The sequence below is a fragment of the Magallana gigas genome, chromosome 1 (genome assembly GCF_963853765.1).
Source record: "Magallana gigas chromosome 1, xbMagGiga1.1, whole genome shotgun sequence".
Taxonomy (NCBI): domain Eukaryota; kingdom Metazoa; phylum Mollusca; class Bivalvia; order Ostreida; family Ostreidae; genus Magallana; species Magallana gigas.
In genome coordinates this window covers 37,875,941-37,896,020 of record NC_088853.1, presented here as the reverse complement: position 1 = coordinate 37,896,020, position 20,080 = coordinate 37,875,941, and the positions used below count along the sequence as shown (strand labels likewise).

At 38.1% G+C, this 20,080-nt stretch overlaps 1 protein-coding gene, 1 long non-coding RNA gene and 1 pseudogene across 2 annotated transcripts in view; 2 read left to right on the top strand and 1 right to left on the bottom strand.

The window, feature by feature from the left end:
* The window catches only part of LOC136270124 (kappaPI-actitoxin-Avd3e-like), a 173,966-nt gene that overhangs the window by 28,078 nt on the left and 125,808 nt on the right, over positions 1-20,080 (top strand). The window lies entirely within an intron of this gene.
* Positions 1,634-8,403, top strand: LOC136270125 (uncharacterized). Its single transcript, XR_010707835.1, has 3 exons — positions 1,634-1,836; positions 7,429-7,484; positions 7,651-8,403. It is a non-coding gene; the product is annotated as an uncharacterized lncRNA (long non-coding RNA).
* Positions 10,141-11,089, bottom strand: LOC136273513 (uncharacterized; annotated as a pseudogene).

Here is a 20,080-nt window from a genome sequence, read left to right as displayed (position 1 = left end):
GTCTGTTTCTGGGAAGATAACTCATCTTTTCCACCAAACAGGACTGTTTTCAGGTAGGCCTTCCAAGGGTAATTATTTGTGTTAAAGGAAACCAGCTTGTTGTTTACGTAGACATCCATCTGAGAAAACATACTTTGCAAAGGTAAATTTACAATTCCAAGTCTTTTCATTAGTCGCCAGCGCGGTTCCATCAGCTTTCAATATTCTGGCTTTAACCTATAATCGACTTCTCTTTAAATCCATGTATTCGGCTCCTGATCCGGATACCTTTATTTCTATAGGGGTATCTGACACTCCAATACTGGAAATCGGTCTAGCCTCCGTAAAATACACTTTTTCTACTGCTACTTGATTAGTAGGAGAAGCGAAGAGGGAAAGTTCCATTGGCTGGGCTATGTCTTTATTATCACCACTTAAGAAAGCCATTTTTACTGCTTAAAAACGTTCTTGTAACTATCGAGTTTGAAGGACATGTTTTACCTTTGTGATGTTTTTTTTACGGATGTATTTCGCCGTTTTTCAGATTTTCCTTTTGCCGTTGTCGTCTTCTTCAAAATAGATTTTTTTTTCTTTTTCTCTACAAGGCTTGTTTTCTTGGACTTCTTCCTCTTTGGAGATGTTGACTTCTTCAATTTTTTTGAAAGAATGACGGATGAGTGCTTCAAATGTCTTTTTATACCCTTGTTAGCTTTAACATAGGGAACACCTTCTTTTAAATGTTCAGATTTGGCCCTCTCATCCACGGCAGCCACGGGTGTTACTTGAGGAATAGGATTATGATATTCTTACTGTGAATGAGGTCTAATAGGAATAGCATACGATTTTTGCTTTGTCATCCCCCTTCCTATCTGTTTCGGTTTATATTTGTAGGGACTAAACTTTTTTCAGCCATGTTCTTGTAAAAAGCTCCCCATATTTTAGGGTCACTGATGTACGTCTTACTATTCATCAGAAAACGTAAGGAAACTTCTTAAAGTGAAGTGTAGCGCTCACCGGTCCGTCTAAGAATGATACTGGGTTGCCTGATCTATCTGTTAAATATATATATATATATATATATATATATATATATATATATATATATATATATACACACACACACACAAATCTGTTGTAAATGACCAATCTTTACAGGAATATAATACGGTAAGGTGTAGATAATGTTGTTTTCTAGCTTCTCCCCTAGAAAAACTCGTCGTAAGAGGGGTAAGTCCTTGCCACTGACAATGGTTTCCTCAAATATGTCACAACAAGTATATACCTCTGGAGTTTTCTTGGCTGGATCCCAGCTTTCTGTTGCAAATTCTGTTCAAGCTACTGTCCAATATCCATCTAACTGAATTTGTTTATTTAAATGAACTCGAAAACAATTCGGTTGATTGTCAAAATATTCAGAGCTGTCTGTGGACTTCAACACCATTCGAAAGCTCATCTTGATTCATGACGAGTTCTCAGCTATGTTAAGGAAGGTCTAAGATTCTACCACGTGTGATTTAGAAAAATTTGCATAAGCCCCGCCCCTTATTCATGAGATTTTACGAGATATGGGTATTTCGATAATTAACAAACATCTACCAAAATGAATATGATTAATTATTGGGTTTGAATGGTTTAAGAAAGGTGTACTGAAATAAAATCATAAACTGGGCTATTCTTTATATCTCGCGAAATCATGAAATTCCTAAGTCGTCTGATGACGTGTCGAGGCTGACTACGTCACATCGGCGCTTGCAGCTGTGATCAGAATAAACATGTGGACTTCAGTGATATATCTCGGAATTTAACTCGTTTACAACCAGCGTGGACAGAAATCGGCATAGGATTCAACTGAACAAGGTAGGATTTATCTGTACTTCCCCTAGATATTGTTTTATATTATTTAATATTGTTGGATGGAACGGAAGCGAAGTGAATTTCCTCGGCTTTGATTTTGTTAACTTGTTTACATTTGTTTTTCATGTATTTTTGAGTTCAAACATCAGTTTGGTGACTCAGTCAGGCAAAGTAATTGTTCTGCGTTTCGCTAGTTTTGATCATAAAGAGCATTGAGGCTCATTGTAGCTTTTAACTGGTCTCATATCGCGATAATATTAGATCGCATTTCCTCCATGTTCAAAGTACACAATAAAAAGGCCATGGCCAAACACTGTATGTGCTAGCACTACAAAGATTACTGTGAGGATCTGGAATGATTATAGACAAGATTGTAGTGTAATCAAAATGTGATATTTTATTCAGCCTTCTTTTATGAAGATCTAATTAATTTTATTTAAGACAAAAATAAAGTGTGTTCAAACTGAATTTCCACACATTTTAAAGAATAAACATTTTGATTATGCCTGTTGTAATATTGTGGTGTTCGTGGAACCATTCCTAGTACGAGCTACCCAGTAGCCATGACGTCAGACGGCGGGAATCTGCTCGTGCAGGCTATTCTAGAAGCTGACAGCTACCAGACAAGATGTATAGGTGAGTTCGGGGCCACCCACGGTTATTATATAGATAGTGTTAGGTAGATAAACACCATATTGGCGCCCAACTCGCGGCCCTGAACTCACGGTATATATTAGACAGGAACAATTTTTTTCCCGCAAAGTGTCAAAGCTGTTTATTAGGCGTTTTCGTTTTTTTAGATATACGGGTGTAGCCGCCATTTTGGGGGCCCGCCACGTGCTTAGGACTGTAGGTTTAATTAGTGAATTCACTTTCACCTTTGCATATTTTGTGCATAGTTTTTTCGTTTAAAGTTTTATTGCATTGTTGATAGGTATTGTTTTTTGCATTTAGCACATATTTTTGCATTTTCTCGCATAGTCTGTGTTGATTTTGACTTTGAACATTTTTGTGTATTGCATCATTCGCTCGTCATGAATGTTTCGTTTGAAGAGGCTTTGCAAGCCTTGGGGTTAGACGACACTTTAACTCCCGATGAGGAGTTTGGGTATATTAGTGGCAGACATCATGGCCCAGATAATGTCTGTTTTAGAACTCCGGGTGATATGGGTTACTGTGCTCCGAGCACTGTTAGGGTAGGTCAGGGTGCCGGCCCATCCCGCTTTCCAGGGGGGCAGGCAGGCTATCCCCAGTATGGGAGGGGGGTTTGGCAGGGTACAGTAAGGGAGCCAGAGGTCACTGTGGCACACTCTGTTGTGCCTGGGCCAGCCAGTAGTATTCAGCCGGGGTGTCCCCCGGGTCTTCGGTTAGATGCAGTTCACCAGTTGGTTATAGGGAATTTGTCCCGCCCAGCGATTATGTAGGGGTCCCCATGTCACGTCGTTCCCATGTGGCCCTTACCCGTCAGTGTGACCCAACTGTTAGGGATGTTCCTGTCGACCGAGGGCCTGAGGATACCATTGGAGTCACCCCGCTGCACCCGCCTCATGTTCAGGGGGACCTGAGACCCCACCTGCTAGACCTGGATTCCCCCATCACCCCGTCCCCCTCCAACCCCATGCCCGGTGGGCCTGTCAGGCCTGCATACCAGCCCACACCCCAGCCCTGTAGCTATTGCCCTACTAGTTCCACCACCCATCCCCAGGACCCCGCTAATGTAAGCCAAGGGCAGCTTGTGGAATTGCACCCCAGGTTGTTGATTTTCAACCCCAAGCTTCACTTGCTCAGCCTACCCCTGCCCCTGGGAATAGTAACTCAATGTCAGGTAGTAGGCCCCCTCATGGGGTGCCTCGCCATTCTCCCCCTGGGGGGGGAGTACCTTGCCACTATGGTCCAGGAGTCCTTGGTCCATACCTCACAGGGATCCTTCGGTGTGCGCATGTGCACTGCTGTAACCCAGCCGGTTGCACCCAGCTGTTATTACCCCACACCCCAGCCCCGGGATGATCAGTATTTAACTGCGCAGGGGGGGCCAATGTCAGGACGCCACCAGTATTTTACAGGTTATGCGGTCCCAACACCTGTGGCCTCCTCCCAGCCCAACAATCCTGGGGGAGAGGGAGGTAGAATAGCGCAAGTCCAGCCACAGTATCATGAGCCCTTGTCTGGGGAACCCCATCCCCTGGGTGACCATACACATGTCCCAGTACCCCATGAATATGAGCCCCCGGCTAGGGATGTACCTCCCCATGCAAGTCACGCGCGGACTCCCGCTGCGACTTGCAGTCCCCCTGAGTATGCGCGGATCTCCGCAGCGTCTCAACATCCCCATGAACATGTCGCGACCTATGGCTCACCTGGAGATGTGCAGCAGCCTGCGATGCAGTACAATCCTCAAGACTATACCGCACTACCAGCCAGTTCTAGCCACCCGACCGTCCGGAATAGACCTAGATATACGCGGGCATGTTAAGGCTTCCCGATGCGATATGTAGAAAGTCACTTGTCTGTACTTCATACGATATGACGTCATAATTAACTTTGACGTCACGATCTGCATTCCTGTCGATAGTTCTCAGGGAATGTATCTTAACGTTAAAAGTGAATTATATCAAACCAGTATAATACCGCATGTTTCCTTTATATAGATGCTGCAGTTAATTCTAGACGTACATAATTCATTCATATTAAAAACCAGTATCAAATAATCGGCAGTTTTAAAGCTTCGTTATAAGTAAAAGACTATTTATAAACTAGTGGTTTGGAGACTCTCCCTGCTACGTGTAAACAACTGAATGAAGAAATTTTAATGCATGTAAAACCAGCTTGGCGCAGGTGAAAGATCAACACAATTTTAGAATATTTTACGTAAAATTGGTAGAGAATATAAGTACCAATGTGAATCGTGCTGCGGAAACCTACGGACTTACCCAAATTCTTTGTAAATCGCTTTTGATTAGTAAAAATGTGCATTATTTTGATGATTTTGTGGAATGTTTCAACAATATCTTCTATAAACAAAATATCTATTTCTTTCCCAAGCAAGAACTTCAAAGTTTATGACTTAACAAAGGATTTTTCTTAAAAATATGTATGATTTAATGTCATTAATCACCTGCGCCGATGCGTTTTAATTAGATCATTTGCAATATTAGGATTCGCCTGTCACGTGATTACGAAGTACATATGACGTCACAAAAATGCATCAAATATAATGTTTAACATCGATGTCAATAAATGTAACATAGATTTAAAGAAATACTCCCGGTAAAATTATTTTTGCCATGATTCAAATAATATCGTTTTCCAGCCGTATTTTAGCATCGGGACGCCTTAACAATGCTGCGTAAGGATCTCCGCTATGATGGCAAGTCCAACTGGAAAGCCTTCCTTCATAAGTTTGTTCGCCTTTCGCGCAGCCAACAGTGGAATGAGACCGAGCAACACGATCAATTCTGTTTCTTCCTGGAGGGCCCGGCCAGTGAGTATTACACCTTGATGCTGGAGACTACCCCCCGCCTGAGGTTCAGCGAAATACTCCGGAAGTTCGACAAGCGCTTTGGCTCATCGGCACCAGACCTCACTCATCAACTTAGTTTCCAATCGGAGACCCAGAATAGTGGTGAGTCCCTGAAGGAGTGGGCAGATCGTGTACTTGTATTGGCCACCCGAGCTTTCCCCCAGCTTTCAGATATCCACACTCAGGCCATACCCCGCCTGTGTTATGGTGCGAAGGATGTGGACGCCGGCCTGTACGCCTTGGACGGTAACCCTAAGACTGTGGAGGAGGCACTGGACCGGATGCAGTTTTACCAGCACTCGCGGCGGAGAAGGCCCTCTCAGCATGTGACAGCGAGACAGATGGCGGAAGATGACCGGACAGTGGAATCTAGGAGAGAAGCAGACTAGGAGAGTAGGAAAATGCAAGAATGGCACAGACGCATTTGTCAATTAGAGGAAGCTGTTGAAGAGATGAGAACCCCAGTTAAGCCCAAGAATAGTGAGATACAGGACTTGTGGAGCCGGGTGTACGATTTGGAGATGGCGCTCAAGGAGACGACCAGTAGGTCGGGTACCTCACCGCCTTCTGCGAGAGAGGAAGCAGGCCTGTGCTCCCAGTGCAGAGAGATGGGATACTTCTGCAGGGATTGCCCTCTGGATGCTAGACAGAAGTTGGAAGGAAGTGTTAGTGGGGACTGGGATAGCCCCCTGTCCAACCGAGGTGCCTGTCCGGCGGAGGACTATAGCAGAGGAACCCAGTTTAGGAGCAGAGCCGCTAGCGAGAGTCAGCTTATTAGAACGGTACGCATGATGACACCCGATAGAAGTGACAGAACAGAAACGCCCCCTGTGGATGGTTGTACCACGGAGCAGACTTCCCGGAAGTCAGGTTCCAACCCACTGGTGGAGGTGCGTTCCTGTATGAAGAGCAGGAGGGAACACAGTGGACTTAAGGTGCAATTTGAGAGCTCACCTTTGCCTGATCTGTTCTCCAATGGAGAATCTGAGGTTCCAGGGAGCAGAGTGTCAGCCCCTGCAGACTGGAGTGCAGAGTGCAAGGTGCGGCCACGTGAGGAACTCGCTGTCGAGTCTGAGTGCCCTGGTGTCGTGGACTGCAATGGAGAGGACTCGATGGGGGTTGTTAAATGTGGGGGATATGGCGAAGCTGAGAGCGAGATCCGGGAGTTGAGGGGAAAAGTGCAGCTGCTAGAGAAGACTCTCAAGGAAGTACTTGACTCAACTCGGCTTGGGACCCAGATGACTGGCCTCCCCAGAAGGCATCCTGGCCCAAGGACAAGCAACTGTTTTAAGTGTGGGAAGTCTGGCCATTTTCGGAGAGAATGTCACACTTATGTCAGACGGAAGGAGGTGCTGGAGACGATTGTCCTCTGCCTTACCGTGGTGCCCGTCGAGCAGTTGCAGATACAAAGACACAGATGGGCAGTTCTCTTTGCCCTCAGAATTGCGTACGGCATGTCTTGTTGACCAGACATAGCGGAGCTGCCCTTCCCGGACTGAACCAGCAACCCAAAACGACTTGGACTGTCCCTGGATTTTCCTTTGTGTGTGTGTGTGTGTCGGCCCTTGTCGTGGAGATGGGCCCTGCCCTTGTGACTTGCTATCCCGGCTGTTGCTGGGATGGGCGTTGTAGCGCCACCCTGATTGTGGGTCCCACCTGTAGGTAGGACCAGGTTCCCTTTCATGTTATCCCGGCTGTTGCTGGGATGGGCGTGATTGCCCCCCTGAAGATCGATGGTTCCATCTGTAGGTGGGACTGGCTCCCCAGAAAGAAGACGGAGGGGAGTGTGGTGTTCGTGGAACCATTCCTAGTACGAGCTACCCAGTAGCCATGACGTCAGGCGGCGGGAATCTGCTCGTGCAGGCTATTCTAGAAGCTGACAGCTACCAGACAAGATGTATAGGTGAGTTCGGGGCAACCCACGGTTATTATATAGATAGTGTTAGGTAGATAAACACCATAATATCACTGAAATTGAAACCGCCATTAATATGACCAATAATAGAGTAATGTTTCATGTTCATGTTATCTTTAACACAATAGCTTGCTAACTATGACACATTATTCATTTTCAGGGTTACTTAGGCAGTAGATGGTCCACTGAAAACACTTGTTGGGATGTTGATAAAAAGTAGGTACTATATAAATATTTCTTTTACTCACTAACTTCAACTTCATGTATAGTTTGTTGTTTTTTAATATCATATTGATAATGATACTAATGTAACCTATAATAATAATTTGCATTGATATCTATTGAAATGAAATTTGAAATTGATATATATTCATCATTTCAGGTATTGGTTTTCTTATCAACTGGACTACCTCCTAATATTAAAAAGACAGAAGAGAAGAACATGTAGTGTGCAAGAAGAATTGTCAATTCCATAAATTCCACTTTATGACTGAAAAATACTAAAAATCAGAAAACACTAGTCTTGTTGAACAGTTTGTCACAGTAAAGTAAAATCTATAGTATTTGTAAAGTTGATTATTAAAATAAATTCTTGATAATATTGATATATTGTTTCTTATTGCCTTCTTTAATTAGTACTAAAATATCAATTATGATTACAAGTAAACCTGTTTATACATTAAAAGAGTTTATTCACCAGCATAGTAACGTATATTATTATGAAACATAAATGTGTAAATTACAAACTCAACACTTACACCCCCCCCCCCCCAAATAAAGGCAACTGATGAAATTGTTTTTTCCCAATTTCAACAATTTTGTAATGATGATTGGTGTGAACAGAAACAACATTTTAACATTATTTTAGTGAAATTCACAGCGTTTAATTATTTTAAGACTGAAAATTAAAATCATGATCTTAGTCAGTGTTGCGTTTGAAATTCACGCAAATGACGCTAAAAGTATAATGGGTCAGATAAAATGCAGTAGTGCAAGGGCATACACTTGATCAAATATATTGAAAATTTCCATGTCTTACCATTGAATCCCCATTATATCAAAAAGTGCTGGGAGCTGTATGAAATCGCTACGCATTTCATATAAATAAGCGTTAATTGCGGGAAATCCCTGTAAATTGCTGTTAATACACTGTTACATTGAATTTAATAATTGTTCTTACTTGAATATTTTAAGCTCCCAGCACTTTTCGAAATTTTGAAGGTTCATTTTACAAGTTAGAAACAGAAATAACTATATTTGTTTATGTTATGCCCTTGCACTTTGCATTTTTTCGTATTATTCCTGGTTCATCTATTTTTAGCAGTATCACGTGACAGGGTATTCCCAAGAGAATCAAAAATTGCTCATGCGAAAACAAATTATTTAATTTGTATAATCGATAAAATATCACTTTGTTAAACAAGTTTTTGGAGTAGAATACCAAGATTGTTTAAAGGCTAATATTTTATGTGATAAATATCGCTATTTTTTTATGGACGCCCTTAACATAGCTGAGTTCTGAAAGTCAACTGCTTTTATTCATTTTTCTCCAGGGAAGTTTCCGGAATCCATGAATTGAATTTACCTGGCCATCCATCCCATTTTACATACACTTCCGTTGTATTACCACGCTTTCTCTTTTTTAACACTTGTTCAACCCTATATAGAATATCTCCCGACTTTTCGACTTTCTGAAGTTCTGATTCATAAAATGTACCATCGATTGGTTCATGAGTTAAATCTTTGACCTTATACACAGGTTTTCCATCTCTCTTGTATCTCTGTGTCACTTTGAAACACTTTTCGGTCCATTTTGTTGATAGTCTCTTTCAAAACAATGTTTCAGCTGTGAGATACTTTCATCATCTCCTATTTTGTACCTAAATAAAGGCTTATTTTTGTTCTTTGCGCTCATTGATTTCACTGATTTTTTCGATTTGATAATGTTCAATTTAAAACGTTTTCCTCTTGTTGTAATGTAGGTAACAAGTCTTATTTCATCTGCATTATCCTTATTGACGGTTGCAGGTGCTCGTTCTCCTAACGATCTGTGAGGTCTTTGGTTATAACTGGTCACTAGATATTGTAAGACATCAACATATCGATATGTTCTTTTTTTAAGAAAATAGCGATACATAAGGTTTTTCATTGTCCTGATAACTCTTTCAGCATAATTTGCTTTAGATTCGTTTTGAATGAATATGGTATGGATGCCCACTTTTTTAAAAAAAACGCCTTTACCCAGCGATTTTTGAATTCGCTTCCTATATCTGTTCTAAGAGTATGCGGTTTTCGTCCAGTTTGAAATATGATTTGAGACCATCAGTTACACTTTGAAGCTGTTTATTTTTCAAGGGAACTATGAACAAAAAGCGACTACATATATTTATTAACACTAACAAAAAATTATATCCATCGTTTTCGGAAGAAAGGTTGCCAACATAAGCTAAGTCACCGTCCCACATAGAGTCAATAGTGTCCACAATAACCCTTGAACGAGGTAATGAACGTCGGATAGGTTTCAATAAACTAGGGATCTTCATTATTCAAAAATTGTCTAATTCTAATTCTTCCAATTTTATGCTTGCCGTCCTCTTTTACAGCTTGATAAAGTTTCTCTGGTCCAGCAAATGCTCCTGGACTTCCAGGAGTATAATACAACTTTCTTAAGTAATCTATGTGCTTTGCCACCCTGGCCCTTACTGATTAAATATTTTAAAATGTTACGTTTTATAAACTCAATCAAACATAAGTCATAAATAGTTGCATTTTATTGAGTTGTAAAATTGCTATATACGTTCATTTATACATATGAGTATGCGTATGAAAAATTATGAACATAAACCCAAATTAACCAATATAATTGGTTTGATTAAGTGTCACATTCGATTGTCAATAAGTCCGGCGTGTCACCGGCATTGCATTCCACCGATATATTGGTTTCTTCAGGTTCATATCCAAAGGGGGTGCACTCTGTACAACTTAACATTCCCAGCTGATTTTGATGAGATTCGCTAAATGCGCATAGTTCTGTGTCAATCAGCTCCGGAACACATTCTCGTACTTCCTGAGAAGATTGAAGCAATCTTGTCAGTTTTTGTTGGTTCAGGGTCACACCTTTCCTCGTTGGTACTGGTTCTAGGGCATCCTCAGGCTTCAAAAAGTGTCTAATGTCCACTGTAGAATATCCAGGACTAATGGAAACATAAATGCCGCCCCCAATATGCCACTTCATTTCACAATTTTTATCTGCAAACATTTCTCTTACTGGAAGCAAGGATTCAAACATCACTCATCGAGGCAGCGAAAATGTTACCCCCTTCTTCGTTGCAAAATGGCGACCGTTGGACTCTGTAAAATGGCGGATGTGAATATTGATCTCATCTTTGAAAGGCACGGCTGTTAGGAAAAGATCATTGAAGTCATCCAGACTAATTCTACATCGCTCTTCTTGAGACTTTTGTTGTTCTGTACGGTTACTCTTTGGTTGTTGCCACCATCGGGGGTTTTTGTCATGTTCACAACTAGAATTCTGGCCATCGCTAACTTCTTGTCAGATTCAGACACGGTATCATTGCCGGGTATTAGAAGCTTCGATAAGTCTGTTTGATTTGCTTTCTTGAGTGCCATTCGAAGACCACTAAAAGCTCTTGGACCTCTGCGCAGAATGATGCTTAATAGTTTTTTATTTTGATCATAACTGGTTCTCTCAGCTTTGATCTGCTGCCTCATTTCATCGGTAATAATACGGAGGAAGTCGTCATGCTTCTCACCAAAGTCGAGTAGTTCGACTTGATGATATCTTGGTATTTTTGCTCCATATTTCTCTAGAATAGGTAATATGCCTTCTAAGATCACCTAACATCTGATGTAAGTAACATAAAAATGCCAAGTTTTTATAACTGAAAATCCCGTGATCTGGTTGACCGCAAACTTTTAAGGCTAAACAAAATTTATTTCTTGAAGCAGACGCTGTAAATGTAAGAGTAAAAATCCTGATCCTAACCTAAATAGACCTCAGACATTTTGAACTCGTTTAGTTTTTGGCGAATTACGGGTGCCAGTAATGATTCGTTTTTTTCTTTTCTTCTTCGAAAATTTCTATCTATAGCATACTGCATCCATATTCCTTTCTTTTCCTCAAATGGAACAATAAAAATTTGCACATAGTCATTAAATTGGATTTTCTTTTCCATTGTATGTAAATTTTGATATATTCCAAGGCCTCGGGCAAAAGATCATACTGAGCTGTTCCCTCCAGGCCCCGATGTTATAAAACTTTCTTGAGTACGATCTCGTACTCCAAATCGTACTCCGTGCTCCAAATCGTACTCCTACTCAAGATATCGAGGTTATAAAACTTTTTCATACTCCTACTCGTACTCCGGCTGAGTACAAAAATGCGATTTTCTGAGTAAGCTTTGAAGCTTTCTCAAAGTCGTACTCAATACATTTAATCTAAATAAAATGCAGTGCAAACATATAATATTGTTCATATTGTAACGTTTCTGTATTATACGCTCTAATTTAATCATATTTACATGTACATGAATTAAAATGGAAAGTTTTTACCATTTTATTAATGACATATCTAGATATAAAGGAGGTGAATTTAAGAGTAAGGGCGAACTGCAACCAAGATTATCAAAATAACTTTTAGATAGTTTGCTTCATTAATTAATGTACATATACATGTATAACTACATGTACGTACAAAATACTACCGTTGAATAGCTCGACTTTTTAAGAATTCTGTTTTTTGTCAAATACGACCCATACATACCATCATTTAAAACAAAGAAATCAATGTACATGTATCGTTATTAATCAATTTCAATCAGATGTACTTGCTGGGTCCATTTTTTGATTATAGTGAAAATGTAGGTTAGTTCTAAACATTACAAAGGATGGGGGATGCATAAAAGTCTAACGCTTTCTATTACTTACTTATTAATCAATTATCATTTATGTTGCATGCCACAAAACTTGGAAAGGGAAACATTTTATAGAATAAGGGGTAAATCAGTGGCGGAGTAAAGGAGGTCGCACCCCCCCCCCCCCACAGCCCTAAAAAAAGTGTCCAAATAAAGTTAAATCATACTCCTTCTGGCAAAGAAAATGTACAACTTGCGAGTCTTAATTATCTTTTTTTTTAACTCGGGGGATGTCTCTACATTAGCCTGTTTCAATGGTGCAATATGAAGAAAACGCGTGTGTTCAATGGTGTAACTAAAAAAAAACCAGGAAAAAATTTTTGGTTACGCTGTCCTTGGGTTCAAATATGACCAGTCACCCATATACCCACCTTTAAGTAATTTGTTATACTAACTAGTGTTTTAACGACTCTTCCATTGTTATTATAATATAAGCTGGTATATATAGTTATCTTTTATTAAAACTTCATTAATTTACATTGTCCCATTGAACTTGATTTTTAAACTGATTAATTTACAGTCATTCGAAAGAAAAAAAATAAAAGGATATGTTTCTTGGATTTCTACAAGACAGAGGAATTTGATGACTGTAGGTCTTAAATCTACAAACCTTTAAAAATTGTAAATAATTTTATTACTTTAAGTATACCGGTAATCACGAGAAGAAATATCTCAAACGTCTATTTAAAGACTTCCTTTTTACCCTACAAAATCTCTAGAATCCTGGAGCTTCTAGGGCCGGCTTTGCCCCCTGGGTCACCAACAGGACTTTGCCCTGGACCATCTGGAGGCCACAAAGCGGCCTCTCCAGACTCCCTGTCTTATACTGACACCCCCTCTAACTTCACATTCTGGATCTACCCCTGGAACTAAATATTTTTAAGAGGAGTTGGTGTTGGTGTGTGTGAGTGGGGGGGGGGGCGAATCCTACTTCCTGTGGTTTATCTATACGATTGTTGTTTTTTTTTTAAATTTTCATAAAACAGTTACTGTCTGCATGTGGAAAATATTGGCTTATAAATCGCCTTTCCTCTGTAGTGTCAAAAACGCTGTGAAATTTAGAGTAATTTTGAACAAGGTTCATTTCTTTTTATCTCGAAATATCGATAATAAAAAACTATTTTGAAAGTTAACAAAAAGCAATCTTACTTGGAAATATAGAAAGTAATCAAGAATCAGCAGTAAGTAATTAAAACGCAGGTTAAAGGGCGTTAGATGTAAACTAAAGGGCGTTAGATGTAAACATAAAGATAATATTTCGAATTTTTAAGTTTTGTATTGGCAATATTTTTAAAATTATGACGTACATATTCGGCTTCCTATGTGACCATACATACTACATGTAGTTGCAGAGATCTAGATGTGTTCTTTGTCTAATATAGGCCGCAACTTTTTAATTTTTCTGCGGGAAGGTAGAGTATCCAATCCGAACCATATACCAGTATTTGATTTTTATTTTCCAAATATTAAAGAAATTTTACCATGGAACATCACCTACCTTACGATCTTTATTATTTATTTCGAATTAAAACATCGAGAGCATAGACATGTCTAAGAATACGTAAGGTGAAATGCATTGTTTGGTTTAACATTTGATTATAAACGCTCGAATATAAGGATGGTGGGTCCCGGTGACCCCATAGTCTTAAGTATTATATTAGTATCTTTCTACAAATAAAATTTGTTGTTATGACATCAAATTTTATTCTTAAATACACAGTTATGGAAAAACATTAAGTATGATCGACGTATATATTCTGCTTGAGAATTCGGGTAATTTACAATTAATTAAAAGCTTGTTTATGTAAAAAAAAAAAAAAAAAAAAGATAACACTTAAATTAATCATAACCCGCATGATAGAAGCTAGAATTTATGAGAGAGAGAGAGAGAGAGATTTGAAGGGGATTATTGTTATTCTATGCAATCGATTGAAAATACATGTACTACTTAAAATAGCTTCTTCGCATTTTCATGTGAGAGATTTTTCTCTATATAGCTTAGCTGTTGAAATATTCATCTCTTAAATTGTTTAATTTTATTAGCAAGTAACTATTTAGATAATTCATATAGCTAATCCTTTTTTATCTAAAGTAACCAAATATCTATGTCAAATGCATCAAAATTAACACATGCATTTCGAATTTTAAAGATGAATAGGAAAAGGCTTGCTCAAACATATCAATGGACGTTACTTAAGATTAAAAATGACACAGTATGTATGTATAAATTCTAAACACACATTTTCAAGCCTTGACTAAGTGAGAAAAACTTGAACCATCAATAAAACCCCACAAAAAGGGTTACAACAACTTTAGTACACAGTTTCCTTGAACACGTTGTTTCGGTTTAACGTGGTCCTCAAATTGGAAATTTCAAAAATATTCCAATTAGTGAATTTTCTTAAACTCTCGTGCACATTCCCAAAAATATTAAAATGAGAAACTTTACGTGTGTCCTTGGCTTTTGGCATATGTTCATTGATGCGATTCCAACACCCACACCCACCCCCACCCCACCCCTTCAAGATATTAGATGTTTTTTTCTCACAAGAATTTTAAAAGGCAAATATAGTACTAAGTATGTTGCAATTAAATTGGAATACCCATATAATTTCCTTAGTGTATACCATATGAGTGTGAAAATAAACGGATTTCTCAGTATTTTTGTGATTTTCCCCAAGTATATGTTTCTATTTTTGAATTAAACTCTTCCCTGTTTTCCCTAATACAGGGACTGCTCACTAAATATCTTAAGAGATATCCACTTGGGGGCAGTGACTTTCCAATTTTGTATTGGCGTCGTTTCTGACCTTTTCCTGGCATGTAAAATATCAAAATCGAATAAAAGCCAGGAAAACTTAAGATTTAACGAACTAAATTCTATGTTGAAAAACTCTCTTCATATCCGTGTAAATTCTTACTTCTTTCTTTTATATTCATATCGTTCCTTAAAACATAATTATACTTAATCATCACATGCATGAATCACTATCTGAGTCTCGAGAGAGAGAGAGAGAGAGAGAGGGGGGGGGGAGAGATTTGACATAAACACAATTTGTTGATAATTTTACCAATTACACTGCATGGATTTATCGTCTCTGTTGCTCAAAAATTTATAAGTTATAGATGCAGACACATCTCCATGCTTGCAGATGGAGAAGGTAATATGTACATGTAAATAATGTGTTACATTTTGTTGATAAATAATTAATCAGAATAGATGTACAGTTTGCCTACATGCCAGGACTATTTACATGAATTACCGTTCTCTGTCTTTCTTCAGAGACGTAAAATTTCATCGATCGGCTTTTGGAGCATACTCCAAATAGTACTCAGCGGAGAACGTACTCCAAAACTTTTATAACCTCGGTTTTTAAAGTCGTACTCAGTGGAGCACATACTCGGAGTACGGAGTATGAGTACGAGTATGAAAAAAGTTTTATAACCTCGGGGCCAGGTCTCACGGTGACCTGGTTATCAAGGTGACCTCATATTAATGACCCTATCATTAAGGTGACTTCAAGGGACCCAGGTATCTAGGTGACCTTAAGAGGCCCAGGTTTTAATGTGACCTCTAGGTGACTTCGTGACCTTGTTAAGGCCACTTCAAGGTGACCTCATTTTATGTGACCTCTAGGTGACTTCGTGACCTTGTTAAGGCCACTTCAAGGTGACCTCACTTCAAGGTGACCTCATTTTACTGAAGGTGACCTTATTTTACTGACCCCATACAGACCCCAGACTATACCCCTTACTACTAATGACTATAAATTGACAGGTGATGCCATAAGTAAGCTGAGTGAAAGGTTCACAGATATAAAATGATTAAATAAACTCAATGAGTCTTTGATGTCCAAGAAATGAAAAACTGATAATTGCACATTGTTGTTTTAAAAGATTAACAGTCCTTGAGACGCTGCACTCTGTCTATAAAAAATCACATATAGAGTCCGAAAAATGTCAATCACTAAATAAATAACTTTGTAAGAAATAACCCCTGAGAAAATATTACAAAACAGATGTTGAATTTTAAAAGTAAAGTCCAAAATGAAGTTATAATTGAACAGTGAATTTTGCACGGTAATATTATACTTACGCTGATTAATATTTCATTGATGTAAATATATTTTGATGGTTAAATGAATTCAATTGATTAATTTCTTAGTATGCCAAAAGTAAATTCACTAAATTACAGAAAGAAAAATAGAATTGTGTTATTAGAATTTCAAACACTGCACTATTTTTTCAGCATAATTCGGCTGTTCCAATGGCTCTTCCGTTAATTTCGCATTACTCTTTGAATAAGACATAGCTTTTTAAAAATAAATCATATTTGCGGGAAGGAAATAAATGTTTTAAAACGCAAATATAAGCATTGAATTATTATTTTTTGAAAGATGTCGTCTCATAACTCTAACGGTGTGTGCAAACAAATTATCATTATTCAATTTGTATGCACACACCGTTGCAGTTATGAGACCACGTCTTTAAAAAAATAATGATTCAATGCTTAAATAATTGCTCTGATCAGGAAGTGCGTGGTGAAGAAATATGTTGTTTTAAACACCACATTCAATACATATTTGCGTACTTAAAACTTTCGATTAAAGCAGACCATTCGGTTGTCAATCAGTAAGAATCAAAACAAAAGAGACAGTTACTCAAGCATATATTCATATCCAGTTAATAAAGATACATACAAAACATACTGTGAACCATTTTTTTTTTCAGGACAACTTTATTTTGCGGTAAAATAGAAATAAACTGGTTCACGGCGACAACATTTCCAAAGATGTAGCTTACATGTATTTGAAAAAAAGATTAGAGAAACTTCGTGATTTGGTCGCAGTTGAAAAAAAAAAATTGCAAGAACAAGGCTTTCGAATTCCTGACGGATTTTTCTTTCACTCTAATCAATGCTAGTGTATTGTATAAAAGTATAGCTTACAAGTAGCAACAGTTCGAATTTTCTCTTCGCCCAATCGTTGTCGTTAGAGCTTGCTGTACTTGCCGACGCTTTGCACTGCCGAGCTGAGCTGGCTATCATACACATTAACTCAATGAATAACCCCACTGTGACTGCTCGTATGTTTCATTATTTAACTGTGGACAATGTTTTGCTTTTGGTACGCTGCGTTGTGAAATAAATTAGCAATTTTACATGAACCAAGTATATGTATACTGGAACCAAAATTTATGCATATGCTGATCACTGGCAATGACGATACGTCGTTAATGGATAAAGCACATTCTCGTACACGTGCGTAGGCACTTTGCCAAACAGAACGAGCCTTTCACCACGGATACTACTTGACCATATCACCAGCGTCACAATGCCCAAGCGTCACCTTATGTTTCATTTTTACCGTTGACGTTCATAACGTCTACAGTTGTTTTGCATCAACAAAGAATGCAGTCATGTATATCTATGACCACATCCACTCTGCTAATCACCTAGATAAACAAACTTATTTCCTTTTTTTGAATAATTATTTTTTTTTTCACTTAAAATTATCAATCATACCCACAATGTAATTTGATTAAAAGTGTTGCTATATTAACGTTGGATGAATTGAATATCAATTGTTTTTATAAGTTTGCACTACGCGGCTATGTTAAGGCTGTCCGAAGCTAAATATATATCGAAAAATGATACTATTTTAATTATCGTAAAATGCTTTAACCGAGTGAGTTTCTTTAAACTTTTATTACATAAGTTAACAGTGGCATCCAACACTATATTTGATGTATTTTTGTGACGTCATATATTTTTCTTAAGCACGTGACGGGTGTATAGACTGTTTCACGATAAATTTGGAGCATGCGCATAACGACTTCCGCAGGGCAAATGTGTACATTGGATACACAGTACTCGATAGAAAAAACGCCGTTTTGTTCGATGGAAATAAACGATTCTTATATGAAAGTGTGTTTGATTTTTTATGATATGTTATTATGAGGTGTCAATTGTATATATTATGCATTAAAATTTAAAGTATCTGCTACAAATTATTTAAAAATTAGAACGGAATTTAGTGCAAAACGGGCAAGTTACGAGATTGTTTACGTGCGAAGATGGCTGCTCGTAATCTTGAGGATGGAAATAATAGAAAAAGGAGAGGGCCATTGACGGAAATACCTATCAAATACCAGGCAGCATCATCAGTTGGTATTATACCAGAGGTTCCTGGCCACGAAAACCTCCCCCCAGTGCAGTCAGCCGCGTATTCTCTCGTCACGCCCACCTCCCTGCCAAAGATCTCCTTCCAGCAAATTTATCATATGATGATATTGCGACATACAGAAGAAGGTAAAGAAGTAAAGAACTTTAAAGGACTAGACAGGGCTGTTAAGCATTTTGAGGCTGGAGATATTTCACAAATTATGACAGCTCAGGTATGTATCATGTAAATGTAAACAACCCCCCCCCCCCCCCGACATATCATAATGCTTATAAATGTGTCTCTGATTAGATCCAGGTGAAATTTAACGTATATAAACGTATTAAATCAATGGTTTTCCAGCCTGCTCCCATCTTTAAAATATTATATACATGTAGCTCATAAGCATTTACAAGAACATATTAATTTTTCTCAGTGTCTTCACTCCTTCAAAACACTCATTTCAAACTTTAACATTGCAGATTGATGACTCAGTTGACTATGTCAGAGCCATCTGTTTGGCATCTATGAAAAAAATGAAATACAAAGTTTTCCTTTGTATCGAGGAAAAGACAAAGGTCCAATTTGCCTAGTGTGAATGTCCTGTTGGGTAGGCTCAAATTACCAGTTTAAGGTGGTATGGGACATCTGTCTATATCAATGTGGATTTTTAAAAGTACATTATAATTAAAATACTTTCACCGGTTTAGAATTTTCAAATTTTACAATATTTAAGCTTCTTAAAATATTTGGAGAGGTACATTTGTATTAATTGAACACCCCCCCCCCCCCCCAAAAGCAGGATTCGAACTCAAGACTTACAGATTCGTAGTAAACCATTTAAACCTCTGCGCTATGTTGATAGATGACAAAATGGGGAAAGAAACTATTTGTAAAATAACTCTTAATTTTATTGTTTATTTCAACAATGTTATGTCACAACATGGAAGTGTCCCATACCACCTTAAAATACTAAATTGTAATTGTACAACTATTATATAAAGTAAATTTATAATCTATAACTCCTATGAATGATGAGCATTGATATATGCATGGACTTGTAAAGGACTTTGTGCGGTATGGTCAAATATCTGCCCCCGATTTCAACCAATTTTTAAATAGTATCGTATTAAAATGAAATCTTCACAAATCATTGTAAAGAGGATGCCTATAACTTTAATAAAGATTTTAGTCATCATTGCTCACTCCCTGTTTATCTATGACGTCACCTAAATGACCTAATTCCCGCAAATTTGCAAACAAATGAAGATATTCTCATTTTTGCTCTATATTTTGTATTCGGAAGTATAGAGCGCAGGTCTGCTCAAGTGCGATTTTATAATTAACATATGTTTTTCTTCAGATAGTTATACATATTATACTAAAAAATGGTACTTGAGCAAGCCTGCGCTCGATGTTTCCCAGTCGATGACCATCGGAAAACACCCATATTTTGCTACAAAACATCAATTTATCAAAATAATGCAATATTCATGACGTCATTTCTACATTATGACGTCACTGTGGTGATAACCTTTTACACCTTTATTTCCAATATGATTTTAACTATATTTCACCTTATTTTAAAGCTCTTTCTAAAACTTTGATTTTGGGGGGCAAAAAATGCATAAAACCGCACTTAGTTCTTTATTTGGAAAAGTGAAAGTCATCATATATTGAGAAAATATACCATTTGAATTTCGAATGGGAGAAAATT